Source organism: Dermacentor albipictus, chromosome 7, assembly GCF_038994185.2.
Source record: "Dermacentor albipictus isolate Rhodes 1998 colony chromosome 7, USDA_Dalb.pri_finalv2, whole genome shotgun sequence".
Taxonomy (NCBI): Eukaryota; Metazoa; Arthropoda; class Arachnida; order Ixodida; family Ixodidae; genus Dermacentor; species Dermacentor albipictus.
This window is the reverse complement of record NC_091827.1, coordinates 100,822,834-100,838,021: the sequence shown is the minus strand read 5'-3', so window position 1 is coordinate 100,838,021 and position 15,188 is coordinate 100,822,834. Positions and strand designations below refer to the sequence as shown.

The following is a 15,188-nucleotide window of genomic DNA, read 5'->3' as shown; positions in this document are numbered from 1 at the left end:
GAGGACGCCTCACAGTCGGTGGTATCATGCTCTCCGCCGCAACGCGAGCAGGTGGCTTTGCTTCTACAAACAGCACTCACGTTTTCTATCTTGTGACATTTCCGGCACTGAATAGGCCTCGGAACGAATGGTCGTACTCGGTGTATAACGTAGCCCACTTTGACAGACGCTGGTAGTGTCGAAGAAGCAAACGTTAACTTGATACATCGGGAGTGCCCCAAGCGGTGAATCTCAAGAATGTGCACCGATGACCTCAAAAGACTCTTGAGGTCCGCAGCCGCCGTGGTTGCTCAGTGGCTATGGTGTTGGGCGGCTGAGTACGAGGTCGCGGGATCGAATTTCGGCCACGGCGGCCGCATTTCGATGGGGGCGAAATGCGAAAACACCCGTGTGCTTAGATTTAGGTGCACGTTAAAGAACCCCAGGTGGTCGAAATTTCCGGAGTCCTCCACTACGGCGTGCCTCATAATCAGAAAGTGGTTTTGGCACGTAAAACCCCATAATTTAATTTAATTTTTCTTGAGGTCAGCATGCTTGATTTCAAGCTCCACGTCGGAAATCACTCTAGTTGTTGTCTCCTTCCCTTAAGTAATAAAGGAGCGGACGGGGATGGCGCTTAACTGTGGAATGGTCTTTAACTTCTCAAGCATTGCGGAATTTTTCACATCTATTGTCAGGATGTTCTTGCGAGCGTTGATCCTGATCTCGTTAATTTGCCCAGGGGCCACACTTTCAAAATACTCGGTTAGAAACTGCCTGCTGAAGGAGTTCATGCTGTGTGACGTAGAGAGCGGCACGTAAGAAACCATGAAGGATTCTTGCTCACTCTGATGCGATCAAGTCGCCTCAGTTGACATACAGCGCATCTTCTTCATACGGCGGCCCATGACTACGGTGTACTCGCTGTCAGAGTCCATGGATTCTGGCATTGAGCTCTCCCAGGAATCGAGCTGGTCCGAGCTTCCAAAGGCACGTCGTCCAAAGATGAGCGATGAAGTAGACGACTGACCTTGTTAAGGTGGTCGTGGGAACATCTTCTTGCTCATCCTTGATGAAATGACTCTCACGAAAATGGCAAGAACGTAAAAGAAAGCACAACGGCGAGAGGCCCAGAGCACCGGTGAGCTGTGGGCACTTCTTTCTGTTCCTCTAGTTAAAACGAACAAGTTAACATACCGAGAATGGTGTTTCCACATGTAAATACTAGAAGACATGCGATAGAATGCTAAGCAAGATATAACTTTTTACAGCAGGCCCAGCAATAAGAAAACTAATGAAATATCTATCATCACGTGAACACAGATGAACCCGATCATTAAAACTTCATAAAAACAGAAAAAGAAAATTCATATGCGGGCTACACAAATTAAACGAGCCCTTACGTTCTCCCTACAAAGAATTCCTCAATGGAATGTTTACCTTTAGCTAATCTGCTCCCCTATTAGTAAGCTTATTTCGTTATATTCAACGTTGCCGTGACAGCATACAGCTAGTTCTTGGCATCTCCTATTAGCGGATGCACGCTGTAATTACCCAGGATACAGGAGACTTGTGCGACTTTGCAGAATCACTACCCAATTTCTTGTGAAGCGGTTTCTTTCGAGCAGTAGCAAAAAGAGTTCCAGCTGCCTGTAATGAAATCACGCACGCTAAAATGTTTTTCGTACACAGCTGGTCAGAGTGAAACTGCCCGCGTATAACGCTTTCAAGCAATTCTTGGAGAATATTTACAAAAGCAGTATTCCAACCACACACATTTTACTTGGCAGAACATTTGCCATAGTCTAACTGTTTAACCCTTTCGCGAGCTTGTTAAATAATTCTTTTGCAAAGGCTATGTTTGTTCCTCATGCATTGAACTTCATTAGCACACTAATTTGCCTTATTCTTTCTCTCTTTTTCGCTAAATTTGTTTTGTGTAGATTTTGCAGTTCTGCCAGCGAAACTGTCTGTGTTCTTTTCACTTAAAGAACACAGGCATACCGCTAGGGGGCACTTGCATACGTAAATTATTTCAAAGGCCGCAATTAACCCACAAGCTATGAATTTTGCCTACACAATACCCACAATCTGTCCCTCATATGCGTTAAGCATAAACAAGGTGCCTCGTTTCGTTCGCAGAGGATACCGCAGAAACCAACTTCGAGTTTGATGTAATGCATAAAAAACGAGTGTTTACTAATTGTTGGCAACCTTTCTGGTTAGCAAAATAATTTGATAGTTCCCTCGCGCATTATTTTTTTATTTTATTTTATTTAGTACATACTGCAGACCCTTTTCAGGGTCCAAGCAGGACAGGCATATATTCTTAAAACTCAAAAGATACAGAACACAATGAAAAGAAATATACATAAAAATAAGGAGACAAATATTGCAAACTATTAAGATGTCATAACATGGTTCCAATCGGATATTGTCCGCGGAAAAAAGGAATATTTAAAACAGTCAGTTTTCGCAAAATACGGTGTCAATGAGTGAATGTGATGATGTCGGGTATAACGTGTGGTTAGAGGGGATATGTACTGTGAAGGATCCAAAGCAAACTTATGGTTAAGTAAAGAATAAAGAAATTCAAGGCGATATTTTCCTCTTCGCGTTTCAAGTGTTTCAATATTGTTAGCCGCCATGAGGTCAGTGGGGGAGTCGGTGATTTTAAATTTGGAATAGATAAACCTAACAGCTTTTCTTTGAACCCTTTCTAATTTATCTATGTTAAGTTTAGTGAATGGGTCCCAAACAACCGAAGCATACTCGAGCTTTGGCCTGATGTAAGTGTTATACGTTAGAAGTTTTATGTGAGAAGGTGAATTTCTTAGTTTATGCCTCAGAAAACACAGCTTTTTAAATGCAGAGGAGCATATGTTATCTATATGTGAGTTCCAGGAAAGACGGCTTGTGATTGTTACACCTAGATATTTGTAGCTATTAACCTGCTTTAGTGTTGATGATCCGAGTGTATACACGTGGTTAATTGGGTTCTTTTTATGTGTTATTTGCATCGAAACTGTTTTTTCAGTGTTAAGAACCATGGAAAACTCGCTGCACCAATCAAGAACATTTCGAAGACACTGGTCAAGTTCGTTTTGATCGTTAGTACACGTAATTTGACGGAAAACGACACAATCATCAGCAAACAAGCGAATATGAGTACCTGGAGTAACCACATTAACAATATCATTTATGTAAATCTGAAAAAGCAAAGGCCCCAAGACGCTTCCTTGGGGCACCCCAGAGGTGACTGGGAGACAACTGGAGCTGCACCCATCGACTGAAACAAATTGCACTCTATTCGTGAGGTAATCTTGAATCCACGATATTAAAATGTCTGGAAGATTAATGTTTTTTAGTTTTTGAATCAGTTTTTCGTGGTGAACTTTATCAAATGCTTTGCTGAAATCCATAAATATGGTGTCTATTTGACCATTCATATCCAGTGTTTTAGCAAAGGTGTGTACTATTGTAACTAATTGTGTTATTGTAGAATAGCCCTTTCTAAACCCATGCTGAAAGTCGCTTAATATGGAGTGTTCTTCAAGAAATTTGTTAATTTGTTTAGCAATAATATGTTCGAGCATTTTACAGCATGCGGAAGTTAAAGAAATAGGACGGTAATTTTGTAGTAATGTGCAGTCACCTTTTTTAAAGATGGGAACAACTCGAGCAGTCTTCCATTCAACCGGAAGTTTTGATGCCAGCAGAGATTTTTTAAACAACACAAAAAGAAACTTCGCAATTATTTCGGCATAGCGTCGCAAAAATACATTGGGTAAATTATCAGGACCAGAAGAAGTTTTAGGTTTCAGTTCTAAAAGCAAAGCAAATACACCAGGGAGGCTAACAAAGTCAACCTCCGATACAGGAAAATTTGATGCGCTTTGTACAGTTTGTACACCTTCTTCAGAGAATACGCTGTGAAAAAAATAATTAAAATGGCGTGCAATGTCAATCGGATCAGTTAAAGTATCTCCCTCCGCTGTTATTTTTGAGATATGTTTCTTGCTGTCACTCAGGAAGTTCCAAAATTTACTTGGGTCATTTTTAACAAAACTGGGTAATGTTGTGTTAAAGTAGAAGTCTTTTGACTCACGAACCGCACGTTCAAGATTATTTTTAAGCGTTGCAATCTGACTTAACTGGTGGTTTTTTTTCTTAGATCTTTTTAGTTTTCGCTTCAGTTGAATAATCTTCCGCGTCATCCAAGGTGTGCGTTTGTGAACTTTTTTGCGTTTATTCGGAACAAAGGCATTTAGACAATATTGACACATTTCGACGAATCGCTCCCACAGCTTGCAGACATCGTCATTATCATCGAAGCTCGATAAACAAGTTTCCATATGATCAATCACTGCGGCATCATCAGCCCTAGAATAATCCTTGAAACAACGTACGTGACTGGCTTTTTTGTTGTGGTAAGGGGACTTAACTAAATCTATCGATACGCTTACGAGGTGATGGTCTGAAATGCCTGTTTCGACCGACACAGTATGCATAGAATATTGACGGCTAGCAAAAACTAAGTCTAGTATAGAGGAAGATGAACCTTGTACACGAGTAGGTTGATTTACAATTTGAGCTAAATCATGCTTATATTGCCCCTACTTTTACCGAATTTGAAGTTGGCGCATAGGCGGAAAGTTTTCATTCATTCGGGGGGGGGGGGGGGGGACCAGCTTTCCGAATCCCCTATATATATATATCTTTTTTTTTGCTCGCGCTTGAAGAAACTTCGCGTGACACCTCGAAGAATTATTCACTGAAGTGACGGCCTTATTTTGACAATATACAAGACCTCATAGCAGTATTTCACAGCCTGAGTCCTCTCCCACCACCAAGAATCCGGCGCCTCTCGGTGGTGTAATGTACCTTCGCATAATTGTCGTACACTGCGCTATGACCAATACTGCTTCGCTTTCCCGGCGAAACTGCAGCCTGTCTCTGTCTTTTTTTTTCTCTTTCTGTGAGTCCGAGTATAAGCGCTCCTGGGCATCAATGCTGTTGATTCTGATTTCGAGTGAATCAGGCTTGGCCTCATTTCGGTTCATGAGTAAATTATACAGTGTGCGCCAACTATCATGCACCAAGACATACAAACAGAGACGCTGCGTTACTCGAAGAAAACCCAGTGCATATTCTTCCATTACATATTCTTTCCATTACAGGGGAGTAGCAGCCAGTAATGCTTTCGTTCATGAAATTTAATTCGACAATTGCAATTAATTATGTCATTCGAGAAATACCATCCTAATTATCAAAATGTAAATGAGGCATTTGTAGGAACCCCAAATGGCGTCTAACTACTGTGTTTTCAGCGACGTACTAATTGCGTGCAATTTTTTTTTCCGACTGGCAAACAAACCTCATGAAATATAAAAAATAACACATGAACGTGCTCCCATCCGCATCATAAAGCCGCGCCCTCAAATAGGCTTATTGAAAGCAACTGCACTGCCTGTCGCAAACCCGAAGAGACAGCGCATCACCTTGATAATGGTACGGAAGAAACACAAACAGCAGCTGTTGCTGCTTTGCAGCTATTCCTTCCCCTCTACGTCACACTCATCCTTCTCTCAAGGCCGACTGATCACATTGATAACAAAAGTTCCTTGATAACGCGGCCGAAGAGCTTTCTGACCACGCACGAAATGCGAAAAGCAATGTAACAGGCATAGAATGTTTCGAAATTCCGGCTTTGCTCGCACTGCATCGACAAAGTGCGCGCGCAGCTATATTTCGCGCCAGAAACTTGCTTCGGACCAAAGCCAAATTAAAGTGATGGATTTAGGTTTTATGAGAGTATACGTGCAGCAAAAACAGGTTCATGGCATAAAATAAAAGCGAAATAAAGAAACCCGGAAGCGACCCACGTGTTGAGAAAAGGCAAAACCGATGCGCTCAAGGAAGTAAATAACCACTTCTAAATGAGCCGAATTGGCAATCGGAACGACTGCACAAAAAGCAAACAGAAGATACATCAAATTTTTGTGTACCCTTATTTTCTATGAATTTGTAAGCGCCGTTAAACACCAGCTGCTGCCTAGAGGGCGCGTTCGAATTGATGTCATTCAGCAGTTACGCAGTACTGCGTCCGTTTTATCACATCTTCACTGGCTTTCTTTATGACCGACACTCGAATTATACGGCAGACATCCGTTATCCTTGTCTTGAGGTAATAAGACGTCCATCTCGATCATGTAAGCACGATCTTTCACATAACCCCAAATAATTTATGAAATCGAGTGGAGAGAGGTCAGGTGACCTAGCCGGCCAATATAGAGGTACCTACCTTCCCATCTATTGCGCATGAAAGTCACATCCAGTCAGTTTGGTGCTCGGCTGCTGCTGTGTGCTGGTGCTCCATCTTGCTGATACCGCGGATGTGGAAGACTTGACAGCGGGAAGTTGCTGAGAAAGTCATCCACCGCTTCTTCAAGGATTTCGACCACGTAAGGCTGTCCGGTCAGTTTGTGATCGAAGATGGGACTGATTATAGCACCGGCGTAAATTCCGCATCCCATATTGAACGACCACTGCTACTGGTGCCGTTCGCGATTTACGCAGTGTGCATTGTAGTCACACCAATAGCATGCATTATGCAAATTTACCTAGCCGTGTCGAAAATTGGCTTCATCTGCGCACATGATGTTGCACAGAAAGTCCGGTAACTCATCGGCTTTTGTGATAACCAAATTCGAGAAACCTACATGACCCTACAGGTCCCTATCTTCTAAGCGTTGGTGCTGGCTAAGGTGGTACGGGTGAAAGGCCGTCATTTAGAAACCTGCAAACTGATGGCTTGGAAATTGGTACCTGAGTGGCCACGTCCCGCATGCTATCATGAGCGTTGGAGGCCATAAATGCTAGAATATCCGTGCACAGGCTAGGTCTCAAAGATGGAGTCCTACCCCCGTGTTTCTTGAAGCTGTCGGTTTGTCTCAAGTTTTCATGATTTCTGACTATAGTCGACACGTTTGGTCTACCGTCACACTTCCCATGACTGATATATAGTTGCAGCCTTCCTCTTGTTGTCATTTGCAGCTCCCCAAGGCAAAGATCATTTTTACCTTCTGCTCATTAGAGAGAGAAATGGCGAGTGGGACGATACAAAACACACCTTTAAGCATTTGAGCTTGTGAATTTGTTGTCAACTTGCTGTTATGGTGATAGGCTTCGTGGCAAAAAAAAGGACCATCCGTCCACTTTATGCTAAGACAATAGCCATCAAAGCTTGTTTCCAACACAAAATGCGACGTGTTACTTCGGCCGGGGCGCGGTAGTTAAGGCACTGGCTCGATAACGATGTTTTACTTCATTTCCGTTATTTAGTTCTGGCTAACTCGCAGGGAGCCTGTTCGAGGGCGCTGCTTTATGATGTGGGTTGGAGCGCAGTCTGTAGGGGTTGGAGGGACGGACTTCGAGATGAAAACCCAAAACTTGGGAGTATTTATTCTACATTATATACAAGGAGGTGAGCGACAAGTAACATTCGTACAGTCATTACGGGCCGGCAGCAACTCGGACGCTGCGGCCCGCGGCAAGAAGTTCGAGAGAGGTGAATCAGGGAATCAAGGAATGTCCCAGAATGCTCAGGTCTCTCTGGAAGGCTTCTTATAAACGCTTCGAGCACTGGAAGTCACGTCATGTTTGACCAATGGGAGAGTCCGCTCCGATGACGCCACTTTCAGCCAATGGTAGGCGCCCGTGTCGCGGTGTCACACCTGGCGGCTCTCTGCGGTCTTGCCTCGCAGACTGGCAATGCACTTCTTCTAACGAGGAGAAGGAGGGGGAGCGCTCATGCTCCATTGTACAAGGGCCCACCTGCTCCCGGTGACTCGGCTCCGCAGCGGTGGCAAATGCCTTCTTCAAAGGCGAAGGGGGACGATTGAGCTCCATTGTCCCAGGGCCCCTTCTAATCCCGGCGGCACACGACCTGGGGGCCGCAAACTTGTTTGCACGTGTCTCCTCTGGAATGCGCTTTCCTGCTTCTGCATTCCTCAATTTGGTGTGCTGCGTTTCGAAGTGGTTTGGGGAACTCGAAGTAATCGCAGGAAACAGCTCCATATCTAACAGCTCGTCCTCGCCCCGGTTGTTCTGAATGGCCGGTGAACTCAATTCGCTGGCCATGAGGAACGCTGAAAGAAGCTGCAGGGTACTGGGGTCGAGCCTCGTTTGACAACCCTCGGGATCCTGGGCCCTGGAGAACATACGTCAAACAAACCAAACAACACAGCGCTGCACCACGCGTAAGCGCAGGCTCTTCACCCCTGACTCGCCAGGCTATTACTGAGTCAAAATCAACCCTGATCTTTTAGTTCCCCAATTTTGACAAAACAGTTATAACCACCCTTCCAAACAGCTATCCATTTCTCCTCGATTGCCGACAAGACCAGAGTACCATTGTTGTTGCAAAACAAAAGGGTCGTTGACGATGCAAACAACAAATGAAAACAGCCGAACATAACTTAAGTGGCCTAACTACACGAACAGCATGTTTCCAATCTATCGCAGTGGCGTACTTATCGCACGTATTGGTGCCACTGAACAATCTGGTCAACCTCACAAGTACGTAATCACAAGCGCACTAGCCTTGTGGTCACTAAACAGAACGCGTACTTGTGTTGAAGGCAAACTTTTCATTTACGCTTACTCACGTTTCTTCCCTGGAAGTCCTACAGGACACGTGACATAAACGAACAATTAAACTCGCGGGACTTACACACTCCGCAGAACCCTTAAAATGATGCATCTTCTACTAACTCTTTCCACGCACGCTCACTAAAGAAGTCAGAATGCGGCTGCCCTCAACACACACTAGCAACCCAGTCATAAAGTCTGCTTCCTTCCGTCCACACAGGACACGCGCTAATGGAACTAAGAACGCCTCTCAGTGCAACTCATGCACTTACTAAAAACCTACGCGCTTAACCTTAGAAAATTCAAAAACACTTAAAAAGAAAGAAGGTTAAATAACACACGCGCTTTACCATAGGCCTTTCGACGATAACCTTGACCTTCAGGTTACTCACACACACAAAAAAAGCCTATCTACTTATTAATGAGCATCTCGCGAGACTACATGTTTACATAAAAACGCGTCTTTCAAATCTCGAGCTTCTCGAACGAAAACATAAACAAAGCTCAAACCTTACACATTGAAAGAAATCCCAGTCTCAAATCGCGAAAACTTTCCGATGCTCAAAAATAAAACAAAACACTTCCTTTCTACGGAAGCTCTCCTGGCCTCCTTTTCCGAACGCTTATGTCTGACTCTTACTCTGAGCCGTCCCCGAGCTGGTCGCGGCTTGAAAACTGCTCTGGCTGCCGAGAGACAACAAAAGGGCTGACTAACTATCAGCTCCCCCAAGACGTTACGGTCTCCTGCCAATTTGCGTCCCCGCGCCCCGCTTTCAACACGAACTCGATTGACCGCGTCGGTACTCCCCACCTGGTCTCGTCCTGCCACCTTGCGTTTCTTCGAACTGCACGCTGAGCTGTGAAAAGAACTACGGAACGACGAGGAGTTTAACTGCCTCGTGCCCTTTGTCCGCGTCCGTGCAAAACATTCTTCGCGGTCCCCCTTTGACCGGTGGCTTGAACGTTTTCGATGCGTCAACATCGTCCGAAACGACCGCATCTTTTTCCTCGCGCCCTGCCCATTTGGGTTTCTCGCCATTTTTGGCGGCGCTACATTAATTACCGTCTTTCGGTCTTTACCGCGCTTCTTTTTACGGCGCTTTCTCTTCGCACTCACTTTCATGTCGCCTTCTCGTGCCTCGTGCTGGCCGGTACAGGTTTCGTCGGCCCGGATCGGTCTCTTACCCGCACAGTCTAATTGATTTACATTTAAATCAACACTCTCTCTGCCTCGACTGGCGGACAGCTCAACCGACTCTGGCACAATGCAGCAGGCTTTACTCGAGTTAGACAACTCGCACTCTTGCGAACTGCCCTCTGCTACATTGCCCAGCTCACGCTGTGCATCGGCACACAGTCCGTCGGTCTCGATCGCTGTCTCACGCGCACAGTCTGAATGATTAATAACTGAATAATCCCTCTCTAGGCTACCTAGACTGGCGGAGAGCCGCACCGATCCCTGAACAATGCAGTTGTTCTCTCGTGAGCTACGGAGCTCGCCACCCCGAGAACTATTCTCAACTGCATCGTCCAGCTCGCACTTCATCTCTGCACGCACATCTGGCTCTACATGGGTGCTCGCTTCTGTCTGGTCAGCAGTACCCTTTTCTTCGCTAGCAACCTCGCTAACATTACCAGCGACGCACACGCTCGGTAACTGTGCCAATTTGTTCGCAGCTGGCCTAGCTGTCTCCACAGTCATCTGTTGGCACAGCACCTCGTCGCTCTCCTTGCGGCCTTTAACGGCCTTTGTTGCCACTAAGGCATCGTTAGCAGCTAGCCTTTTCCCTTCACTTATCAATCTGCAGCTAATCTCACAGGCACTACTCTTTTCGTCGGCTTTTGGCGAAAATCTGCTAGATGCTTCCTCATTCTTTCGCTCTGTACTACCTACAGAATTCAGCCGTTGTCTCTGTGCCAATAACTGATCACAATGCTGTATCTCTTTGATCAGTGCTGCCTTCTCTCTCTCATACTTTTCCTCACGCTCAAGCTCGCGTTGATTCTCACGTTCGTGACGCTGACACCTAAGAGTAAGTTCTTGAAGCTCCTGCTTCCGTTGATTCTCGCCTTCTTCACGCTTATGCTCACTCCTAAGTTCACGACGCTCCCGCAAACGTACACGACGTACACGCTCCCGTGGCTCCTGTATCACCTCCCAAGCAAGCTCAATGCTTTTGCCATCATTGCCACTATCGTTAATCGCCTTTATGATAGCTGGCGTTTTCATCCGTTCGTCCGCCTCAACTCCCAAATCGTCGCACACCAACAACAAGTCTAACCTCGTCAACCTTCTAAGATCCATGACAGCTGCCCCGACAGGTGGTTAAAACTGTTTTCCTTAATTAATTTGTGCAAACACACAATGCAACAAACTCCCGATTCCCAGAACTATCAAAATGAACACACAACATTTGAGTCTGGCGAATCATAAGGAAAAAAACCACGCGCTCACTTACGGTTGCAGCACCCTGCCATCCGGTTCATTTGTCCGCTGTTCCCGGTTCCTCCGGACTCCCTGGGTCGAAGGCTCGCTCCTTCTTCGCTACTCACAGTTTCTTCGGACCTCTTTCGACGAAGGCTCTCTCTTCTTCGCTCTTCCCGGTTCCTTATGATCTTTCTCGACGAAGGTTGATCCGTAGCGCTGCCACCAGCTGATGCATTCGGAGGCGATCCTACCGCTGCCAACCAGATGTAGGGGTTGGAGGGACGGACTTCGAGATGAAAACCCAAAACTTGGGAGTATTTATTCTACATTATATACAAGGAGGTGAGCGACAAGTAACATTCGTACAGTCATTACGGGCCGGCAGCAACTCGGACGCTGCGGCCCGCGGCAAGAAGTTCGAGAGAGGTGAATCAGGGAATCAGGGAATGTCCCAGAATGCTCAGGTCTCTCTGGAAGGCTTCTTATAAACGCTTCGAGCACTAGAAGTCACGTCATGTTTGACCAATGGGAGAGTCCGCTCCGATGACGCCACTTTCAGCCAATGGTAGGCGCCCGTGTCGCGGTGTCACACCTGGCGGCTCTCTGCGGTCTTGCCTCGCAGACTGGCAATGCACTTCTTCTAACGAGGAGAAGGAGGGGGAGCGCTCATGCTCCATTGTACAAGGGCCCACCTGCTCCCGGTGACTCGGCTCCGCAGCGGTGGCAAATGCCTTCTTCAAAGGCGAAGGGGGACGATTGAGCTCCATTGTCCCAGGGCCCCTTCTAATCCCGGCGGCACACGACCTGGGGGCCGCAAACTTGTTTGCACGTGTCTCCTCTGGAATGCGCTTTCCTGCTTCTGCATTCCTCAATTTGGTGTGCTGCGTTTCGAAGTGGTTTGGGGAACTCGAAGTAATCGCAGGAAACAGCTCCATATCTAACAAGTCACGTGCTATTTTTCATATCTCGCGGGATTTATGTATCGTCGGAAAAAATAGTACGTAATTAATATGTCAATTAATATAGGGCTATTAGGTGTCCCTTGGCTGTGCCTACAAATGCCTCACTGACACTTTGATAATTGGGATATTACGTCATAAGTTAGAAAGCTAATTACAATTAATAAATAAATCTCAGTAATGAAAAGATTACTGACAGCTACTCTACTGTACCGGAAACAATATGAACTAGGTTTTCTTCGAGTAACTAATTGCTCTTTTTTTAACTATGTACGTGATAGTTAACTGGGACATCCTGCATATATAGTATATGCGTGCATGTGACGATGTTTCCATTCCTATTAAAGGTTGTAAATTACGAGAAGAGTTTCTTTTCACGTCGTTAGCATTGCTTAATGGAAAGAGAAGCAATACTGAGACACATATCATTCATGTGCATTTCACACGCCGTTGATAAAAGACTGGATGCCGAAGGGTTCACTGAATCTGCAGGGTTTTTTTTTTCAGTCAAGAAAGCACGCAAAGCACTGCGAAACGAGGTGAAAATACAGCGACGTATTTATTCTCTAAGCATAGGCTATGCATACCATTCGAAATATTCTTTAATTGGCTACCTCCTTCACTTTCAAAAAATATAAAAACTTTGTCCTGTGCAAATATTTAAATATACTCTGTGTGTGCGTGGTGTTTATAGTGGAAATTTAAAACGACCCATGTCGAACTCAGAAAATACGGATCAGGCAGCGACTGCTGGTACTTCCAATGCGCTTGTTCTCCTGTTGTCAGGATTTGCAGAAATGAAGCCAAATTAGGAATTAAACGCCGTGCACGTCCGCGCCAACAATGATGCAGTAAGCTATTAGCCACAATAAAATTTTAAGTCGAGACAAGTCAAAAGGAACGTGAAATAAGGTGGCTCACAAAACTCTGGTAAGACATCTTAGATGTGTGTGTGGTGTGTGTGCGTGTATGCTTCGGCATCGTCGGGGGCGGGGGCTCTGCTCCTCCGGAAAGCTCTGGAGGGGGCTCGGGGCACGGTGCCCTCCCGTATAGTCTCCGCCTATGGGACACCCTGCATATATTTATTACCTCTGCATGCAATTGACGATGTTTCCATTCCTAATAAATGTTGTAAATTATTAGAAGTGTTTTTCTTGATGAGTCTTTAGCTCTGCTTACTGGAAAGAAGCGATACTGAGATGCATATAATTCACATGCATTTCACAGGCCGTTGATGAAACGTTCTGCAGAAGGGGTCACTAAAGTCTACAAGTCCTTTTCAGGGTCGAAAAAGCACGCAAAGCGTTTTGAAGTCAGGTGAACATACAACATATTCGTTATCTAGGCATAAGCTATACATACCTTTAAAAATAGTTGTTAATTGGCTGCCTCTTTCTCTTGAAAAATACAATAAACTTTGTCGTGTGTATATATATAAATATATTGTGTACATGCACCTTCTTTAGAGTCGAAATTTAAAGCAATGTTGATGTGAGAACATACGGATGAGGGAGCCGCCGCTGGTACTTCTAATGCGCTTGTTCTCCTATTGTCAGCATTTGCAAAATAAAGCGAAGTATGAATTAATATCTGTGCACGTCAGCGTCAAACACTGATGCAATATGCTATTAGCCACAATACATTTTTAAGAGAAAAGGTAGAGGCAAGTAAAAAAAAACACCTCCAATGATGTGGGTTACAAAACGGTGGCAACAACACGTTAGCGGCGGGGGGCTTCGGCATCGTGGGAGCTTCGTGGCTCGGGCCCCTGAGCCTCCCCCGTAGTCGGCGCTCATGAGTTGGTGCCTTGTATAATTGGGTTAGGACTCTGGGAAACATCGTCTATAACGACAGTATGACACTCTTGAACGCTTCAGTAACTAATTTTCTATAAAGGCTTCAATTAATCTACGAAGATTAAACTTTGCAGTTAGTCGCTCACAACACGCTTCCTAATTCAACAAAATGTAAACAACGTGCCGGTCATAGTTCACCACGTAGGCTAGGAAAAAGCAACTACGTGCCGCGTAAAACGTATACAAGACAAATGTTCAGTAATTACTTTGAGAGAACGTAATTACGCTGCACGTTTGAAACTTTCAGTGCACGTCATGCATAGAGTGGCCCCCATTTCCTCAAAATATAAAATTTCTGCCATTCTTATTCCTACCAGGGAAGTGGGGAAACATTGTAAGAGTGATTTTATTTAATCTCTATTTGGCATACGCACATCAGCATCAGCCTGCATATTGCTCCTGTTATTCCCCGTATATCCTGATAATAGGGAGTTTTAGAATAGGGGCCCCAAACGTTTTGGGGCCCCAAAGAAATAGCGTCGAAGCCACTGCGCATACGCAAGACGCAAACTGTGTTTGGGTTTTGCGTTGGGAACGCTATTTCACCGATTTAGCGGGAGCCCAAATAGCGGCCCCAAAAGTTTTGCGTCGGCAAACATGGCGGCACCCATCGAAGCGACGGCTCTAACCTAGCACCAAACTGGGTTCGATTCGCGGTAACGCGTGAAGTTCGCAAACTAGGAGAAGTGACTGCGGTTATCGCTTCCTCTCAACTAGCGTGTGTTATGAAGATTGACTCATTAGACGCCGCTGATTTTGAATTTGATTGTGGATTTTATGGCTCGTAGGCCTAACACGGCTAAGCTTGGCTGGTGAAGGCTAGTAAAGTTAGTTTGCTCAAAACTACGCGCGACTGATTGTTTGCTGCTTACAGAATAACCTCTAAATTGTAATTAAATGCGAATACACGAAAGCCAGAATTATTATTCCTATCATAAAATGGTACATTTTATTTCATTATTTCTAGTAGCTTTTCTTTGACGCCGTAGTGGCGCTGTCAGCGCAAGACGCTATCCGCAAACGTAAAACTCTTCACTCCTACGTGCCCCAACGCTAACACCCGCAAAGCTCTTTGGGGCCCCAAACTATTGGGGCCCCTATTCTAAAACTCCCTAATATAAACGTCGTGAGTAACTTACCGTCTAGAAAACATCTTAAAACATGCGTTTAACGTTTTTGAGCGCTTCTAGTCGCAATAGAAGTTTCGCTGTGAGAAAATAAATTGCAATGTTCCAAGAAAAATGTCATGTATCACAGTGCCGAGTCATTACGTACCTCACGTTACTCTTAGCAAACAAAGAGTAATATATTTTA

At 45.1% G+C, this 15,188-nt stretch overlaps 1 protein-coding gene across 2 annotated transcripts in view; it reads right to left on the bottom strand.

Moving 5' to 3' along the window:
- The window catches only part of LOC135917214 (probable thiopurine S-methyltransferase), an 86,434-nt gene that overhangs the window by 51,898 nt on the left and 19,348 nt on the right, over positions 1–15,188 (bottom strand). The window lies entirely within an intron of this gene.